Source organism: Ranitomeya imitator, chromosome 3 (assembly GCF_032444005.1).
Source record: "Ranitomeya imitator isolate aRanImi1 chromosome 3, aRanImi1.pri, whole genome shotgun sequence".
Classification (NCBI taxonomy): domain Eukaryota; kingdom Metazoa; phylum Chordata; class Amphibia; order Anura; family Dendrobatidae; genus Ranitomeya; species Ranitomeya imitator.
Genome location: NC_091284.1, coordinates 482,958,020 through 482,977,904, shown reverse-complemented (window position 1 = coordinate 482,977,904; position 19,885 = coordinate 482,958,020).

Here is a 19,885-nt window from a genome sequence, read left to right as displayed (position 1 = left end):
ATCAGACTTGCAATATTTCAGTTCTCTGAAACCTTTGTACTTCTGCTTGTTCAAAGTCCCTGTTGTAACTATATGTAAATATAGTTAGTTATAGCAATGTAGACTCAGAACTAGACATGGGCGGACCCCTGGATGTTTGGGTACAGCGGGTTTGGCCAACAGTTAATAAAAGTTTGGGTTCTAAACCCAGACTCCATTCACTTGAATTGGGGGCCCAAACATCCAGTGTTTACCACACTATCATGTGCATGATAGTGCGGCAAACACTGCTTCTGATCAGCGGTACAATCATTACCACTGCTCAGACAGGGCAGTTGCCATGCTGTCAAATGACAGCATGAGCCCGCAGCTGTGATCAAAGATATAAAGTTTACCTCCGCTCACTGGCGTCGGCTCATGGGACTACTGCTCCCATCAGCTTTCACCTGCTGCAGCTAATAACAACGAGAACAGGCAGCGGCTGATGAGAGTATTCATCAGCCAGCACCTGAGCTCTAAATAAATAATAAAAAAAAAAAAAGCGTCTAGGTTCCCCTGTATTTTTGATAACCAGCCAGGCAAAACTCACAACTGAGAGCTGCAATGCTCAGCTGTCAGCTTCAGCAAGGTTGGTTGGTATTCTGTCCCACGCCGTAATCCATGTCTGGTGATTACAAATTTTCTAAACTTAAACCTCAAATCACAGCTGCGGGCTCATGCTGTTATTTGACAGTGTGGGAACTGCGGCATTCTGACCGGCGGTAAAATCATTACCTGGTGAAGTCCATATTCGGTGTCCATTACGAATAGTAGGTATTCACCCATCTCTACTCAGAATACATACTGACATACTGATAATTTGTTGCACTCACCAAAGCTGTCACAGAAGCACCCACCCTACAGGCAATTAAGAAGAAAGGGGACTGTAAGGAAACAGCAGAGGTAGGAGCTGCTCAAGAGGCAACTATAGAATATCCCTTTAATGAATATATATTTAGTACATAAAAATATAATATAAATAAGTATTCAAAACTTACCGTGCCACAAATTATTGTTGCCTACATGTTCCAACCACCCTTTCTGGTAATGCTGACTGGGATGCCACATATCACTTGGGTTGTACTCGCAATATTGCAAGATGCCTCAACTGCCATGTGCAAAATATAAATGATTAATTGAAAGTATACATAAATCAGGGCAAGTTCTGTTTGATGAGGTTGTCCATTTTCTGATAAAATTCCTGAAATGCCAAACAGCACACACACATAGAAGCCCATCTGCTGCTAGTAGGTATGGTGTGTGCAATACCAGGCAGTGGATAAATCACAAGATAGATAACAATCACAATTATGCTGAGATCAATGTATGGTGTAGTAGTTTGTTTACTATTTCATATCAGTGTTTAGTATTTCAGAAACTTGAGAAGAAAGTGGAAAACTCCTGTAAACTGCTTTCATACTTCTGATAAAAACAAGGCATATGAATGGCGAACATTTTCACATTTCCGCAGAACTGGCGCACAGCAAATGTGGTGCAAATATTCAAAAAGGGCTCTAAAAGTGAACCTGGAAATTATAGGCCAGTAAGTCTAACCTCTATTATTGGTAAAATATTTGAAGGGTTTCTGAGGGATGTTATTCTGGATTATCTCAATGAGAATAACTGTTTAACTCCATATGAGAAATCGCTCCTGTCAAACCAATCTAATCAGTTTTTATGAAGAGGTAAGCTATAGGCTGGACCACGGTGAGTCATTGGACGTGGTATATCTCGATTTTTCCAAAGCGTTTGATACCGTGCCGCACAAGAGGTTGGTACACAAAATGAGAATGCTTGGTCTGGGGGAAAATGTGTGTAAATGGGTTAGTAACTGGCTTAGTGATAGAAAGCAGAGGGTGGTTATAAATGGTATAGTCTCTAACTGGGTCGCTGTGACCAGTGGGGTACCGCAAGGGTCGGTATTGGGACCTGTTCTCTTCAACATATTCATTAATGATCTGGTAGAAGGTTTACACAGTAAAATATCGATATTTGCAGATGATACAAAACTATGTAAAGCAGTTAATACAAGAGAAGATAGTATTCTGCTACAGATGGATCTGGATAAGTTGGAAACTTGGGTTGAAAGGTGGCAGATGAGGTTTAACAATGATAAATGTAAGGTTATACACATGGGAAGAAGGAATCAATATCACCATTACACACTGAATGGGAAACCACTGGGTAAATCTGACAGGGAGAAGGACTTGGGATCCTAGTTAATTATAAACTTACCTGGAGCAGCCAGTGCCAGGCAGCAGCTGCCAAGGCAAAAAGGATCATGGGGTGCATTAAAAGAGGTCTGGATACACATGATGAGAGCATTATACTGCCTCTGTACAAATCCCTAGTTAGACCGCACATGGAGTACTGTGTCCAGTTTTGGGCACCGGTGCTCAGGAAGGATATAATGGAACTAGAGAGAGTACAAAGGAGGGCAACAAAATTAATAAAGGGGATGGGAGAACTACAATACTCAGATAAATTAGCGAAATTAGGATTATTTAGTCTAGAAAAAAGACGACTGAGGAGCGATCTAATAACCATGTATAAGTATAGAAGGGGACAATACAAATATCTCGCTGAGGATCTGTTTATACCAAGGAAGGTGACGGGCACAAGGGGGCATTCTTTGCGTCTGGAGGATAGAAGGTTTTTCCACCAACATAGAAGAGGATTCTTTACTGTTAGGGTGGTGAGAATCTGGAATTGCTTGCCTGAGGAGGTGGTGATGGCGAACTCAGTCGAGGGGTTCAAGAGAGGCCTGGATGTCTTCCTGGAGCAGAACAATAATGTATCATACAATTATTAGGTTCTGTAGAAGGACGTAGATCTGGGGATTTATTATGATGGAATATAGGCTGAACTGGATGAACAAATGTCTTTTTTCGGCCTTACTAACTATGTTACTATGTTACTATGTTACTATGTCCTTCTTCCTCACTGGGCATTCAGATTCACATAGCTGAGTTGGCAGTACTCCTGTTGTCTGCTAAAACTACATTTTCCAGCAGCACACTGCTTCTCCGTAGAGATGAAAGTCCCTTTTTTTGTGTGTTCGTTCGATTGCCACAACTCTTTAACTGTATCTGCTGTACAGAGACACAATGCTATTCACAAGCTTATTACCAAAGTATCATGTGAAAAAGGATATACCAAAAGGAATCCACAGCTTTTCCAGACTGTACACAAAGCTTTATTTAAAGTGCAAATTACAGTTCATAATTCAACAAACCTTCCTGACTTTTATAGCATAAACAGCTTTCAAAAATCACATATTTTGTTCAACTTGAACAGGCTCTAAAATTTTGCGATTTTTGACATTCTCAGGCTCTTTTTGCCCAGTTCCGACAAAGTGGATGGAGCTGAGACAGGATGGGGGCATGCCAACCGCTGCTTATCAAATTTATAACAAGCAGCACTGTTTTCTACTACTCAAATTTTACTCCAGCAGGAGTAAGCAATGCAAGAAAACATATTGCTTATGCTACACTGAACAGCTTCCATGTCCTTAATGTGCTATTCAGGGACTCTGAACTGATATTTAAAAAACCTAAGGAAGAAACAAGATGAACATATACCCTGCTTTATGTAAGTAAAAAACAATAGTGCATATAAATAACAGAGAACTTGGTAAGCAAGGTTTATTAGTTACCCTTTGTTATTTATACGTAATATTGTTTTTACTTATTTACTTATAGCAGTGTATATGTTCATTTTATTTCTATGTTAGGTTTTGTCTGTTTAATGGCCAATGTGAAGATGGTCCTACATACTGCATGTATCCCAACTTATACTCCAGTTCATTTATTTTGGTTTTGATTTATGTTCTTGCACTCAGTGCATGCAAGCGTGTGGCCTCCCTATATTTGAGAAAGGCATTACTTTTATATGGCTTCCCATTGCTGGGTGTCCATAGTTGGGCCCCTGTCCTGCTCGGCCATTATTCACATTTTTGATAAAGGTTTTACTGCTAGAGGTTAGGACTAGTCATGAGCGAGTGTACTCATTGCTCGGGTCTTCCCCAGCACGCTCGGGTGGTCTCCGAATATTTGTAACTGCTAGGAGATTTATGAAAAAGAAAGGGGTGCTCACTAGGGTTGAGCGACATTTAGTTTTTTAGGGTCAAGTCAGGTTTTGCGAAACCCAACTATCTCAAAAGTCGAGTCGAGTGGAAGCGGCCGATTATCGCGAAAAGTCGGGGATCGACCGAAACACGAAACCCAATGCAAGTCAATGGGGGAGCATAGTCGGCAGTGAGTGGAGGCCAGGAAAACACCTACAGTGCCCATTTTAATGGCAAAAACATCAATTCTTGTTACTGAAGCTTGTCAATCTTAATTTACCTTATAATAATAGTAAGACGTTGGAAATTGGGGGTCATTTGGCTAAAGTTGTGGGGGGTAGGGCTGGTTCAAGCATTTAGTGGGCCCAGGAAATCTGGACCACGTCAGAGCAGTGGAGCAGGGAGAGGTAAGTATTTCAACTTTGCAAGTGCTGTGATCCTGAGCAAGCAGGGGGGGGCCCACTCGTTGGCATTGGCACTGGCACAGGGCCCCTCAAAGTACAGCGGTGTGTTTGCACGGCGGGGCGCCTCCCACCGGCAGAGACACTTTTGCATACTATGAGGGGCCCTGTGCCAGTGACGTCGCCAACGAGTATTCCCCCCCACCTGATGAAGGAACCTGCACTTTCATCTGCACCTTCCTCTTTGTCCCCGTGTAAGGTGGTATGGTATGCGGGAAGGGGAACCTGACTTTCAGCAGGGTCACATTCTGGCTGTGTAGCGTGCACGGGGAATGTAGCGTTCTGCGTCAATGTACCAGCAGACTCATCTATCACTGGCTGGGCAATGGGCAGGATGAGGAGGAAACACAGATATAAGCCCAAATAATAAAGTGGGCTAATTGCAGTTCAAAATTGGTAACAGGACTAACCAGGGGGCATTGCATTGTTCAGTGGAGTACAACTGTAATGAGAGGCTGACACAGTGAGTAGCCCCAAATCAGTAAGTAGGCTAAATGCAGTTCAAAATTGGTAACAGAAGTAAACAGGCGGCACTGGTTTGTTCAGTGTAGGAGAACATCAAGGAGCGGCAGACACCGTTAGTAGGGCCAACAAAACAAGTAGGCCAAATGCAGTGTTATATTAAAAACAATTTAACAAGAGCCTGAAGATAGAAGCTAGGGAAAGGCAACCTGGAGAACACCTTTGAGCGGAAGACACCATTTGTAGAACCCAGACCCAACTTGTAGGCCTAATGCAGTGTTGTTTCAACAACTACTTAACGAGAGCTTCAAAGATAGAAGCTACGGAGAGGCAACCTGGAGAACACCTTGGAGCGGCAGACACCATCCCTACAACCCAGACCCAACTTGTAGGGCAAATGCAGTGTTGTTTCAACAACTACTTAACAAGAGCTTGAAGATAAAAGCTAGGGAGAGGCAACCTGGAGAACACCGTGGAGCGGCAGACACCATCCCTACAACCCAGACCCAACTTGTAGGCGAAATGCAGTGTTGTTTCAACAACTACTTAACAAGAGCTTGAAGATAGAAGCTAGGGAGAGGCACCCTGGAGAAACACCTTGGAGAGGCAGACACCGTCTCTAGAACCCAGACCCAACTTGTAGGCCTAATGCAGTGTTGTTTCAACAACTACTTAACGAGAGCTTCAAGATAGAAGCTAGGGAGAGGCAACCTGGAGAACACCTTGGAGCGGCAGACACCGTCTCTACAACCCAGACCCAACTTGTAGGCCTAATGAGTGTTATTTCAACAACTACTTAACGAGAGCCTGAAAATGGAATTTCAGGACAGGAAACCTGGAGAACAGCACGGAGCAGCATACACCGTTAGTAGGCCCCAACCAAACTAGTAGCCCCACTGCAGTTGTTCAATTAAAAAACTATTTAACAAGAGCCTGAAGATGGAAGCTCAGGAAAGGCAACCAGGAGAACATCTTGGAGCGGCAGACACTGTTAGTAGGCCCCAACCAAACTAGTAGCCCCACTGCAGTTGTTCGATTAAAAAACTATTTAACAAGAGCCTGAAGATTGAAGCTCAGGAAAGGCAACCAGGAGAACACCTTGGAGCGGCAGACACTGTTAGTAGGCCCCAACCAAACTAGTAGCCCCACTGCAGTTGTTTGATTAAAAAACTATTTAACAAGAGCCTGAAGATTGAAGCTCAGGAAAGGCAACCAGGAGAACACTTTGGAGTGGCAGACACCGTCTCTACAACCCAGACCCAACTTGTAGGCCTAATGCAGTGTTGTTTCAACAACCACTTAACAAGAGCTTCAAGATAGAAGTGAGGGAGAGGCAACAGAGAGAACACCTTGGAGCGGAAGACTCAGTTTGTAGACCACAACGAAACTTGTGGCCCCAATGCAGTTTTATAATTCTGAAAAGCTGAAAATCAGCCTTTTTTTTTTTTAGAGGAGGACAGCTGTATTAAGTGGCGCAGACAGACACTGCTAGTAGGCCTTACACCACAAAGTAGGCTCACTGCAGGATGAAAAAAGTTACATGGGTACACGGTCGGCATTGGTGTGCTCAGCGGAGGACAAATGGAAGGAGGGACCGCAGACAGACTTAGTAGGCCTAAAATTTTAAAAAATAGGCTCAAAGCAGTTTGAATTATCTTGCAGGGGTACACAGGCAGCATTGGTGTGGTCAGCGGAGGACGATTGGAAGGAGTGTCTGACACAGTTAGTACTCAAAAAAAAAAAATAGATGTTAATGTCTCGCAAAACAACAAAACCAAAAAACAAAAGGGTGGCATACTTGGATACAGGGGTGGGCTCCCCTGCTGAGTTTCAGACATAGTAATTTGGCGCTAAGTATTTACTGGTGTCAATATAGGACACTGACCCTGACTATTTTAACTAGCATCATACATGTCAACAAATTGGTATTGTCAGTGCCAGGCATTGAAGGATGTCAGCGCATAGACTAAACATTGGTGGAGCTGTGAGAGATAATTTTGCAAGTGGTAGAACAGTGTTTGAGCTGGGGGGGAAACTCTCTTGTGGCCGGTGGTACAGGCCCAGGGCCCCTCATGTTACAACGGTGTGTCTGACGTTGGTTGCGCGCCACAACCGCCAGAGACACTTTATTGTACTATGAGGGACCCAGTGGCAGTGCCGTCGACCAAAAATGGGCACACCCACCTCTTCAGACAAATGGCACTCTCACGGGTGCTTGCGCCAAGTGGCGAGACCACGGCCCCGTGGGGGGGAGTTAGCCCATTTAGGGAGGTGTAAACATGTCGTATGCTGGACAAACAGCTGCTGCAAATTAAGAGATTGGAACAGTCAGTAAGACCAGTCCACAAGAGAGACCTTTTTATAGGAAAGCTAGGTGTCATCCGCGAAAGGTGGGGCAAAATAATTAGAAATCCATGAGTAGTTCATTTTAATGAAGATTAGATCATCAACATTTTGGGTAGCCAGACAAGTCCTTTTTTCGGTCAATATTGAACCAGCAGCACTGAATACTCTTTCTGATAGCACACTAGCTGCTGGGCAAGCAAGCTCCTGCAATGCATATTCTGCCAATTCAGGCCAGGTGTCTATTTTGGATGCCCAGTAATCAAATGGGAATGACGGTTGAGGGAGAACATCGATAAGGGATGAAAAATAGTTAGTAACCATACTGGACAAATGTTGTCTCCTCTCACTTTGAATTAATGCTGCAGTACCTGTCCTGTCTGCGGTCATTGCGAAATCACTCCACAACCTGGTCAGAAAACCCCTCTGTCCAACGCCACTTCTGAATTGTGCAACTCTAACACCTCTGCCCTGTTGCCCCCTGCAGCTCGTGTGAGAACCATCACCGGCGCTGTGTGCTGGGAATGCCTGAATCAAACGGTCTACAAGAGTTGCTTGTTTGGTTGCTAATATTTGTTCGAGGTTCTCATGTGGCATGATATTTTGCAATTTGCCTTTATAGCGAGGATCAAGGAGGCAGGCCAACCTAGTAATCGTCATTGGTCATCATTTTAATAATGCGTGGGTCCCTTAAGAGGATACGTAAGGCATAATCCGCCATGTGGGCCAAAGTTCCAATTGTCAAATCTGCGGTTGTGCTGGGTTGAGGGGCAGTTTCAGGCAAATCTACATCACTTGTCTCCCTCAAAAAACCTGAACCGGGCCTTGCAACGCCACCAGTTTCTATTGGCCCCGGAGAAGCTTGCTCATTCAAAAAATACTCATCCCCATCATCCTCCTCGTCCTCCTCCTCTTCGCCTGCTACCTCATCATGTAGATTGCCCTGACCAGACAATGGCTGACTGTCATCAAGGCTATCCACTTCCTCGGCTGCAGACGCCTGCTCCTTTATGTGCGTCAAACTTTGCATCAGCAGACACATTAGGGGGATGCTCATGCTTATTATGACGTTGTCTGCACTAACCAGCCGTGTGCATTCCTCAAAACACTGAAGGACTTGACACAGGTCTTGTACCTTCGACCACTGCACACCTGACAACTCCATGTCTGCCATCCAACTGCCTGCCCGTGTATGTGTATCCTCCCACAAATACATAACAGCACGCCTCTGTTCGCACAGTCTCTGAAGCATGTGCAGTGTGGAGTTCCACCTTGTTGCAACATCGATGATTAGGCGATGCTGGGGAAGGTTCAAAGACCGCTGATAGGTCTGCATACGGCTGCAGTGTACGGGTAGTGTTGAGCGATACCGTCCGATACTTGAAAGTATCGGTATCGGATAGTATCGGCCGATACCCGAAAAATATCGGATATCGCCGATACCGATATCCGATACCAATACAAGTCAATGGGACATCAAGTATCGGAAGGTATTCTCATGGTTCCCAGGGTCTGAAGGAGAGGAAACTCTCCTTCAGGCCCTGGGATCCATAGGGATGTGTAAAATAAAGAATTAAAATAAAAAATATTGATATATTTACCTCTCCGGCGGCCCCTGAACTCAGCGCGGGTAACCGGCAGGCTTCTTTGTTCAAAATCAGCGCTTTTAGGACCTGAGAATCACGTCCCGGCTTCTGATTGGTCGCGGGCCGCCCATGTGACCGCCACGCGACCAATCACAAGCCGTGACGTCATTCGCAGGTCCTTAACGCGCTCATTTTTTAAAAATGAGCGCGGTAATGACTTTCAAAGACGTAGCGGCTTGTGATTGGTCGCGGCCACGCGACCAATCACAAGCCGCGACGTCACCGCAAGCTATTAACGCGCTCATTTTTAAAAATGAGCGCGTTAATGGCTTTCAAAGACGTAGCGGCTTGTGATTGGTCGCGGCCACGCGACCAATCACAAGCCGCTACGTCTTTGAAAGCCATTAACGCGCTCATTTTTAAAAATGAGCGCGTTAATAGCTTGCGGTGACGTCGCGGCTTGTGATTGGTCGCGGCCACGCGACCAATCACAAGCCGCTACGTCTTTGAAAGCCATTAACGCGCTCATTTTTAAAAATGAGCGCGTTAATAGCTTGCGGTGATGTCGCGGCTTGTGATTGGTCGCGTGGCCGCGACCAATCACAAGCCGCTACGTCTTTGAAAGCCATTAACGTGCTCATTTTTTAAAAATGAGCGCGTTAAGGACCTGCGAATGACGTCGCGGCTTGTGATTGGTCGCGTGGCGGTCACATGGGCGGCCCGCGACCAATCAGAAGCCGGGACGTGATTCTCAGGTCCTAAAAGCGCTGATTTTGAACAACGAAGCCTGCCGGTTACCCGCGCTGAGTCCAGGGGCCGCCGGAGAGGTAAATATATCAATATTTTTTATTTTAATTCTTTATTTTACACATCTCTATGTATCCGATACCGATACCCGATACCACAAAAGTATCGGATCTCGGTATCGGAATTCCGATACCGCAAGTATCGGCCGATACCCGATACTTGCGGTATCGGAATGCTCAACACTATGTACGGGCGAACGGCGGATATGCGAGCAAAGTCCGCACACTTTGAGGAGCAGGTCGGATAACCCCGGATAACTTTTCAGGAAGCACTGCACCACCAGGTTTAAGGTGTGAGCCAGGCAAGGAATGTGTTTCAGTTGGGAAAGGGCGATGGCAGCCATGAAATTCCTTCCGTTATCACTCACTACGTTGCCTGCCTCAAGATCTACAGTGTCCAGCCACGACGGCGTTTCTTTCTGCAAGAACTCGGACAGAACTTCCGTGGTGTGTCTGTTGTCGCCCAAACACTTCATTGCCAATACAGCCTGCTGACGCTTGCCACTAGCTGTCCCATAATGGGACACCTCGTGTGCAACAGTGGCAGCTGCGGATGGAGTGGTTGTGCGACTGCGGTCTGTGGATGAGCTGTCGCTTCTGCAAGAGGACGAGGAGGAGGAGGAGGGGGGCGAACGCCTACAGCCAACTGTTTCCTAGACCGTGGACTAGGCAGAACTGACCCAATATTGCTGTCCCCTGTGGACCCTGCATCCACCACATTAACCCAGTGTGCCGTGATGGACACGTAACGTCCCTGGCCATGCCTAATGGTCCATGCATCTGTTGTCAGGTGCACCTTTGTACTCACAGATTGCCTGAGTGCATGGACGATGCGGTCTTTTACATGCTGGTGGAGGGCTGGGATGGCATTTCTCGAAAAGAAGTGTCGACTGGGTAGCTCGTAGCATGGTACAGCGTAGTGCATCAGGGCTTTGAAAGCTTTGCTTTCAACTAACCGGTAGGGCATCATCTCTAATGAGATTAGTCTAGCAATGTGGGCGTTCAAACCCTGTGTACGCGGATGCGAGGATGAGTACTTCCTTTTCCTAACGAGAGTCTCATGTAGGGTGAGCTGGACTGGAGAGCTGCAGATCGTGGAACTAGCGGGGGTGCCGGTGGACATGGCAGACTGAGAGAGGGTTGGAGATGGTATTCTTGCTGGTGCCCTACATGCAGTGTTTCCTACTACGAAACTGGTGATTCCCTGACTGCTTTGGCCTTGCGACAAAACCTGCACATTTACTGCACGTGGTGCGGGAAATGGTGGGCTTACAGTGAGGGAAGGGATGTAGCGTTGCTGACTAGCTTCATTGGCCGAGGGTGCTACAGCCTTAAGGGACGTTTGGTAGTTAGTCCAGGCTTGCAAATGCATAGTGGTTAAATGTCTACGCATGCAACTTGTATTTAGACTTTTAAGATTCTGACCTCTGCTTAAGGTAGTTGAACATTTTTGACAGATGACTTTGCGCTGATCATTTGGATGTTGTTTAAAAAAATGCCAGACTGCACTCTTTCTACTATCGGATACCTTTTCAGGCATTGCAGACTGAGCTTCTTTAACCGGATGGCCACGCTGTGCTACAACTGGTTTTGGTTTTGCCACGCGTTTTTTGCCAGATACGGGCCTGGCAGATGGAACCTGTTGCGATGTTGATGCCTGCTGCGGCTCCTCCTCCTCCGCTTCAGAGCTACTGCCGCCTGCACCCTGTTCCCCCAATGGCTGCCAATCGGGGTCAACAACTGGGTCATCTATGACCTCCTCTTCTATCTTGTGTGCAACTTCGTCTGTGTCACCGTGTAAGCCGGTGGTATAGCATTCGTGATGGGGCACCATAATCTCATCAGGGTCTGATTCTGGATCAGTACACTGCGAGGGCAATGTTCTGGTCTGAGTCAAAGGAACAGCATAGTAATCTGGCTGTGGCTGTGCATCTGTGCACTCCATGTCCAATTCAACTTGTAATGGGCATGGCATATTAACTTTTTCACTTTCTAACCCAGAAACGGTATGTGTAAAGAGCTCCATGGAGTAACCCATTGTGTCGCCTGACGCATCCTTCTCTGTTGTTCTTGGTGAAGAAGACAAGGAAGCGACTTGTCCCTGACCGTGAACATCCACTAACGACGCGCTGCTTTTACATTTAGCAGTTTCAGAAGAGGAGGCGAAAGAGCTAGAGGTTGAGTCAGCAAGGAAAGCCAAAACTTGTTCTTGCTGCTCTGGCTTTAAAAGCGGTTTTCCTACTCCCAGAAAAGGGTACGTTCGAGGTCCTGTGTAGCCAGACGACGAACCAGGCTCAACAACTCGAGACTTAGGTGCTATATTGCTTTTCCCACGACCACCTGATGCTCCACCACCACTACCATCATTACCAGCTGGCAATGACCGCCCACGGCCACGACCTTTTCCACCAGACTTTGTTTGAAAAACGTAACCAAACTAACAGTATTTGTTACTGTAAAACCAGTTACAAGGTGAACTCAAACTTCTGTTGGATTTATATATCCCTTAATAGGTGGGTGAGACTGCAGGGAAAATCAGGCCCAATATACAGTATAACAGTACACAGCTTCAGTGGCAGACAGATATGCCACTAACATGACTGACGCTGATGCAGACACTACCAATAAAAATCTCCCCCTTTTTATTTTTTCTGGGAGAATATTGAAGAAATGTGGCCCACTCTTATACAGTATATGTTCTGTGGCACAAAATTAGAGACAGATGCCACACACAGCACTGGCAATGAGGCAGAATTGCCAATCTTAATCTCCCACTATTTTTTTTTTCAGGAAGAATTGAAAAGAAATCTGGCCCAGTATCACACACTATGTTTAATGTGGCACCAAATTTGAGACAGGTGGCACACACAGGAGTGGCACTGAAGCAGAAATGCCAATCTTAATCTCTCACTATTTTTTTTTTCAGGGAGAATTTAAAAGAAATCTGGCCCAGTATTACACACTAGGTTTAATGTGGCACAAAATTTGAGACAGGTGGCACACACAGGACTGGCACTGAAGCAGAAATGCCAATCTTAATCTCCCACTATTTTTTTTCAGGGAGAATTTAAAAGAAATCTGTCCCAGTATTACACACTAGGTTTAATGTGGCACAAAATTTGAGACAGGTGGCACACACAGGACTGGCACTGAAGCAGAAATGCCAATCTTAATCTCCCACAATTTTTTTTTCTCAGGGAGAATTTAAAAGAAATCTGGCCCAGTATTACACACTATGTTTAATGTGGCACCAAATTTGAGACAGGTGGCACACACAGGACTGGCACTGAAGCAGAAATGCCAATCTTAATCTCCCACAATTTTTTTTTTCTCAGGGAGAATGTAAAAGAAATCTGGCCCAGTATTAAACACTAGGTTTAATGTGGCACCAAATTTGAGGCAGGTGGCTCACACAGGACTGGCACTGAAGAAGAAATGCCAATCTTAATCTCCCACTATTTTTTTTCAGGGAGAATTTAAAAGAAATCTGTCCCAGTATTACACACTAGGTTTAATGTGGCACAAAATTTGAGACAGGTGGCACACACAGGACTGGCACTGAAGCAGAAATGCCAATCTTAATCTCCCACTATTTTTTTTTCAGGGAGAATTGAAAAGAAATCTGGCCCAGTATTACACACTAGGTTTAATGTGGCACAAAATTTGAAACAGGTGGCACACACAGCACTGGCAATGAGGCAGAGTTGCCAATCTTAATCTCCCACTATTTCTATTTTTTCAGGTAGAATGTAAAAGAAATCTGGCCCAGTATTACACACTAGGTTTAATGTGGCACAAAATTTGAGACAGGTGGCACACACAGGAGTGGCACTGAAGCAGAAATGCCAGTCTTAATCTCCCACAATTTTTTTTTTCAGGGAGAATTGAAAAGAAATCTGGCCCAGTAATACACACTAGGTTTAATGTGGCACAAAATTTGAGACAAGTGGCACACACAGGACTGGCACTGAAGCAGAAATGCCAATCTTAATCTCCCACTATTTTTTTTAGGGAGAATTTAAAAGAAATCTGGCCCAGCATTACACACTTGGTTTAATGTGGCACAAAATTTGAGACAGGTGGCACACACAGGAGTGGCACTGAAGCAGAAATGCCAATCTTAATCTTCCACAATTTTTTTTTTCAGGGAGAATTTAAAAGAAATCTGGCCCAGTATTACACAATAGGTTTAATGTGGCACAAAATTTGAGATAGGTGGCACACACAGGAGTGGCACTGAAGCAGAAATGCCAATCTTAATCTCCCACTATTTTTTTTTCAGGGATAATTTAAAAAAAATCTGGCCCAGTATTACACACTAGGTTTAATGTGGCACAAAATTTGAGACAGGTGGCACACACAGGAGTTGCACTGAAGCAGAAATGCCAATCCTAATCTCCCACTATTTTTTTTTTCAGGGAGAATTTAGAAGAAATCTGGCCCAGTATTACACACTAGGTTTAATGTGGCACAAAATTTGAGACAGATGCCACACAGCACTGGCACTGAGGCAAAATTGCCAATCTTAATCTCCCACTATTTTTTTTATTTATGGGAGAATTGGCAAGAAATCAGGCCCACTGATACACTGTATTGTTGTGAGTTCCGTTCTGGAGCTCCCTCCTGTGGTTGCTAATGGTATTTTTGCGAGTTCTGCCCTTGGGCTCCCTCTGGTGGTTTCGAGTGGAACTGCTGCTCCGTTAGGTAGTTGTAGCAGCTGCCTTCACTAATCGCCTTGCCTGGGTTTGTTATTTAAACCTGCTCTGGGCTTTAGTCCTTGCCTGCTGTCAATGTTCTTGGTTGGATTTGATTCTTCCCTTGGATTTCTCATATGGCCAGTCCTTGTCTGTAAAAGATAAGTTTTGCTAGTTTTGTTTGTCCATTTGTTTGGACTCTATTGCTTTGCATTTTGTCTCTTTTGTCCAGCTTGTCACTATGTCTTATTCAGGCTAGCTGGAAGCTCTGGGAAAGCAGATTTGCCCCTCCACACCGTGAGTCGGTGTGGAGTTCATTTTTGTAAACTCTGCGTGGATTTTGTAGTTTTTTATACTGACTGCACAGTATCCTTTGCTCTCAGTCTATCTTGTTTAGTTTTGGCCTCCCTTTGCTGAAATCTAATTTCATTTCTGTGTTCGTCATTTCCCTCTCCTTTCACAGTCAATATTTGTGGGGGGCTGTCTTTCCTTTTGGGGGTTTCTCTGAGGCAAGATAGCTTTGTATTTCCTTCTTTAGGGGTAGTTATATCTGAGGCTGTGACGAGGTGTCTAGGGAGTGTCAGGAACATCCCACGGCTATTTCTAGTTGTGTTGTTAGGATTAGGGACTGCGGTCAGTAGAGATACCACCTTCTCGGAGCTGTTCCATGTTGCGTTTTAGCCACCAGGTCATTTCAGTGTGGCCTCTTAACCACCAGGTCATAACACTGTATGTTTTATGTGCCAGAAAATGAGACACAGATGCCACACACAGGACTGCCACTGATACAGATTTGCCAATTTTAATCTGCACCCATTTTTTTTTTCTTTTTTTTTTCTTCAGGGAGACTAGTGAATAAATCTGGGCCACTGTATTAGAGTATATTTTCTGTGGCAGAAAGTGGCTTGAAGAGATATAACGAAACAAGAAAAAAAAGGGGGACTGTCCTACAATTACTATCTCCCTGCAGTAATCTCAGCAAAGTATGGCAGGCAGCAATAACTAGGAGTGGACTGCTGCACAAAAAAGTCAAAAGTGTGGACAAACAAACAAGATAGCTGTGCAGAAAGGAAGTAGCAACAGGATTTGTGCTTTGAAAAAAGCAGTTGGTTTGCACAGCGGCGTACTAACAGCAATGCAGCTATCAGGGAGCCTTCTAGGGCAGCCCAATGAGCTACAGCGCTTAGGAAAAAAAAAATGTAGCCTCCACTGTCCCTGCAAACAAATGGTGGTGTTGGACAGTGGAAATCGCTACAGCACAAGCGGTTTGGGGGTTAATGGACCCTGCCTAACGCTATCCCTGCTTCTCACGAAGCGGCAGCAACCTCTCCCTATGCTCAGATCAGCAGCAGTAAGATGGCGGTCGGCGGGAACGCCCCTTTATAGCCCCTGTGACGCCGCAGACAGCAAGCCAATCACTGCAATGCCCTTCTCTAAGATGGTGGGGACTGAGACCTATGTCATCACACTGCCCACACTCTGCGTCCACCTTCATTGGCTGAGAAATGGCGCTTTTCGCGTCATTGAAACGCGACTTTGGCGCGAAAGTCGCGTACCGCATGGCCGACCCCACACAGGGGCGACTTATGAAAATGACCGACCCGTTTCGCTCAACCCTAGTGCTCACTGTACTAAAATAGGTGCTCAGAAGAAAAATGCAGAAATATCAAAAAGAACTCCGGCACACAAAAGGAAATCAGTTCAAAAAATGGTAAAGTTTATTTATAATTCTCTGTTTCTTCTTATTTCAAAAAATTATATATACACTCCGCATACACGAAATATAAGGTAAATATATCAGGTAATAGTTTCAACGTTTCGGCTTGTGAGCCTTTGTCAAGATATACCTGTATCTGCAACGATATAGTAATGATTATAGGTTAATAACTATGTACACAGGTCATATAAACAAGCACAACACAAATATATAAGAAAAACACAAATGTGTGACCAAAGTAGGCCCTGATAACTCTCAGGGTCTATAACATCCATAAGTATGTGCAATACCATTAACTATATGTATTACATCTATGTAAGTGAATGACACATGTAGCGGAGAGACATCTATTAAAGAGAACGAAACAACTGTCTGTGGATGGATACCATGCTTGGCATAGGTGGTTTTCCTTTATTGGATGTTTTCCTTTATTGGATGCTGCCCTTCCTGTGGTTGTTCCTTCCCGGGGAAAGGCCTGCCTATTCATTGCTTGCGTTGAGAAACACGTGATGGTGTCTCCGCAGCTTACTTTACATGCATTTGCATATTTCCCATAAGGGATGGGGGCAGTGTTCTGGATCACTGCGTTGAGAAACACGTGATGGTGTCTCCGCGGTGTTGGATGTTTTGGTCTCCCCGAGGTCATTCATCTGTACCTTCACTCCCTGCTCACCACATTCTGCTCCGGAGTCAGCTAGTGTAGGGAGAGCTGCTGCTGAGATAGGGTCAGAATCGTTCTTTTAATATTTAGTGTGGGTCTGCTAGTGTTCAGTCCACAAAACCTGATAAAACAACAGTCCTTTTTAGGGCTAATTCGGCGGTACATAGATTGCAGCGCTAGGTAGGCAGGGGAGTCTATATGCACATATCCACATCAGTGCAAGGCATGCAGGCACTGTATGTGAGTATATAGATCTCACTGCATACCTCAAAAAGCTCCATTACTGTCTACTGCTACTGCTTATTTTATATATACCTACCTGCAGTTTTTTTGCAGCTCATACCTGCTCATTTTATTATACAGCAATCCATAGCCCCCTTTTTTCTACCTTTATTTGCTTGGTCAGACTGCAGACTACAGGCAGGTCATTACAATCCAAGAGCGTGCAAATCTAAGAATGTAAAAAAATTGTTTTGGTCCCAGGCATCAGATGTGAGTGCGCCAAAAAAATCTGTCCTTTTATTTGGTACTATCTAATATTTTGTAGTGTCTTACAACATTTTTGGACACCATTTTGCTGCCCCAAAATTCTGTAGTTGGCCCAAAAATATTTAGCTACAGTTCTTATATTTAACACTGTGAGTTGTACGCCACACGCATCAGATACCAATGCACTAAATATCTTAAAATTTTAGTACTCGAATTTTTTTTAGGGTCATAGCCAACTTTTTGGTGTGCCCCCAAAAATAAAGGCCACGTTTAGATCAGTCTGTTATCTCTGGCTGAAGCCTGGTTATCTGTGGTGTCCAAATCCTTGTTTTGCAGGCATGCATTGTATTTTTTTGTCTGCTAGACTAAGCTACTCATAATTTTTTGTTTAAAAATATAAAAAAAACAAGTAAACATATTTTAACTGTCTGTTATCTCCGTCAGACGGCTGGTGTATCTGTGGTCTAAAAATATTCGCTTCACAGGCTTGAGTTGCATAGTTCTGTCTGCTAGCCTTGTTCTACTGAGTATTAGTGTTTTTAAAAATTACAAAAAATGTAAAAAAAATGTATACAGTCATTTATCTCTATCAGACGCCTGGTGTATCTGTGGTGTAAAAATATTCGCTTTGCAGGAATACGTTGCATAGTTCTGTCTTCTAGCCTTGTTCTTCTCAGTATTTCATGTTTTCAACAATTACAAAAAACATTAAAAAATGTATACAGTCTGTTATCTCCGTCAGATGACTGGTGTATATGTGGTGCAAAAATCTCCACTTCGCAGGCATATTGGATAGTTCTGTCTACTAACCTTGTTCTGCTCAGTATTTAGTGTTTAAAAAAATCTGTGTATCTGTTGTCTCCAAATACTTGCTTTTCAGGCATACTGATCACATATAATTTTTCTCCAAATAAATCAATTTGTATTGAGCTTTTCAAATATTTCAGTAGTCCATTTAAAATGGGCAAGGCAAGGGACGGGGAAGTGGATGTGATGCTGATCGTGCATGCAGAGGACGAGGCCGTGGCCAAGCTGAAAGTGGGCCACAACAAAGACCCACATCTTGCACTTGACCTTCCTGTTCCAGTTTCTAGGGGACCTCAGCACACCACTATTGAAGCCAGAGCAGTGTGAAATGGTTGTTAGTTGGATAAAGGATAATGCTTCCAGTCACTTAGCCACCACCACCACCATGTCTTCCACATGGTGAAGTCTGAGTAGCCATGAGTGTGGACCAGATATTCCTCACCCTGGTCCTCCTTCCTCCCACCATGGCGAGTGCCCTGAGACAACTGATCCCACAATTGGACACTCCAAAGAGCTGTTCAGTTTCCCTTTCAAGATTCTGGACTCTCAGCTGGTCAGCTTGAAGTGGGGCCAGATGAGATCGCATGTAGTGATGCCCAAAGATTTGAACAGCCACGATCACACGAAGGCAATGGTGGGAAAGTGTCACAAGAGGTGGACAATGATGAAACACAATTGCCAGAAAGTCAGGAGGAGGAGTAGGGTGCAGATGTGGAAGACGAGGTGGTGGATGACATAGTAACTGACCCAACCTGGCAGGAGGACATGCAGAGCGATGACAGCAGCACACATTGGGAAGGAGGCATATCCCACCAACAGGCAGGAAGAAGCAGTGTGGTGGCAGCAAACATAAGGCGTGCATCCGTTCCCCGTAACACCAATATGATGGAAGTTGTGATTCCAACTGTTAGATCTTCACGAGTCTGGTCATTTTTTAAAGACTCTGCCGATAGCTTCAAACAGGCCACTTGCAGCACCTACCATGCCTGCATCAGCAGGGGAAGCTAAACTACCAGCCTGACCACCACCAGCATGATTAGGCACATGGCACCAAAGCACCCAACTTTGTGGGCTGAACCCCAGGCTCCAGGAACACTGCCTGCAGGTAACACCACTGCTTCTTCCACTGTTTTGTGTAGAAGATAATCACCAGTTCACCGTGCCTGTGAAGATGCCTTGGGCCCTGCACCTATTGTTTGCAACAGTCAATGAGCACCATCATCAAGCCTGTCCATGTCCTTGTCCCAGTGCAGCCTCCAGTTGTCTATACCGTAGTCATTGGAACGCAAGCGGAAATACCCAGCCAACACCCCACAGGCCACAGTACTAAATTCTAACATTTCTTATCTGCTTGTGCTCAAAATTCTGCAACCTGAGGGCAGCGGCCATCCCAAGGTTCTCTATCCCCAATCACCACTATTTCTCCTGGTGTGCCATACTGGCATTACACCAGCACGTGTCCCACAACATTAGCCGTCCCCTCAACAATGCTCTTACTGGGAAAGTTCATCTAACCACAGACACGTGGAAAAGTGCTTGTGGGAAGGGACGGTATATCTCACTGACGGCACACTGGGATAACATAGTGGAAGCCAGGATCCAGTCGGACCTTGGGATATAACACATCCTCCCCACTCTGAGGATTGCAAGCCCTACGTCATTCAGGGCTGCCCCCCACAGTCTACAGCTACTGCACCTCCTCCTCCTCTTCAGCCTCCAGCTCAGTCAGGGGAACAATCAGACCTCCCCATCGTGGCGGCACAGAGGCAAGGGGT